Here is a 1,342-nt window from a genome sequence, read left to right as displayed (position 1 = left end):
GTGGGTGCGCGGTGGGTTGCATGCGTACGACTGCGTAGCCGTACACAGCACTAGTAGCAGTAACGGCACGGCAGCGGCGATATGGCAGCAAAGGTCAGCGGTGTGGACCGCCGCACCGCCGCTCACAGGTTGCCCCCATGTGTTTTGAGGCTGTATCACTGCCGCGGTGGGTATCCGTGAAGTAGTCCGTATGTATGTATGTATGTATGTATGAATGTGCCTTGGGCGTATCTGCAGCTGACCCTTTTCTTCTTGCGTTATCCTGTATATCCTCCTCCCCCTAATACATACGTACATACATAGATACAATTTTTGTTTGTTTGTTTTCCTCCCTTAGGATCCCGTTTTCGTTGGTGGTGTTTTGGGGGGTTGTTTCAGAGAGCCTTTGACTTTGCCCTAGCTGAGACTTGTGGACTCGCTCTAGCGGGACCTGAGAGCCCTTCGTGGTGTTTTCAATGCAGCGCCATCCCCGGATGGAGGGGCTGCGGAGTGGCTGCGTAGAGTGTTGGCAGTCTGAGTCGGGGTCGGGAGCACACAAGACTAACCGACTTGTGCTGTGTGCTCCCGACCCTTGCGCTGTGTTTCGGCTTCGGCCCCCGGCTCTCGCGGCCCACAATGTAATCTAAGTCATACATACATACATACATACATACATACATACATACATACATACATACATACATACATACATACATACATACATACGTACATACATACATACATACACACGCACGCGCGCTATCTCGGGGCTACCCTCAGGTGATCTGGCCAAGCTGGCCTCGTCGTACCCCCACGTGGTGGCCTTTCAGCGGGTGGGGGCCACCCTGGACCTGTACGACATGTGGAAGGCTTACGTAACGGCGCAGGCGCAGGCAGCCAGACCCAAGGTATGCACGTCCCCGCCGTGTATGTATGTATGTATATATGTATGTATGTATGTATGTATGTGTTCTCGCTTGCATATTCTTTTTCAGGTTTGGGTCCCTCAGTCTACCCGGCCCGTCCCCATGTTCCATGCCCTCTGTCCCTTCGTACATCCCCCCTTCCACCACCACCTTACCACCACCACCACCACCACCTATTTGTGGTTTTTGGTGCCCGCTGCTCTCTACGTAATGACACCATTATCACCATCGTCATCCGCTCCAATCCGTCTATGCTTTTTTCTTCTCGTCAATCGTCTGTGCTTCGCCGTATCCCCCTCCTCCCCCTCCTCCACCCCCTCCCCCCCCTCCACCTCGCTCTCCAGAACGCCCCCGCCGTGTCCGTGCCCGCTCGGGCCCTGCAAGCGGGGCTCTCCACGCTGGCGGCCGCACTGCTGGGGAAGCCCCTGGACAAGACC

The sequence above is a fragment of the Volvox carteri genome, assembly GCF_000143455.1.
Source record: "Volvox carteri f. nagariensis unplaced genomic scaffold VOLCAscaffold_37, whole genome shotgun sequence".
Taxonomy (NCBI): Eukaryota; Viridiplantae; Chlorophyta; class Chlorophyceae; order Chlamydomonadales; family Volvocaceae; genus Volvox; species Volvox carteri.
This window is presented reverse-complemented; position numbering follows the sequence as displayed.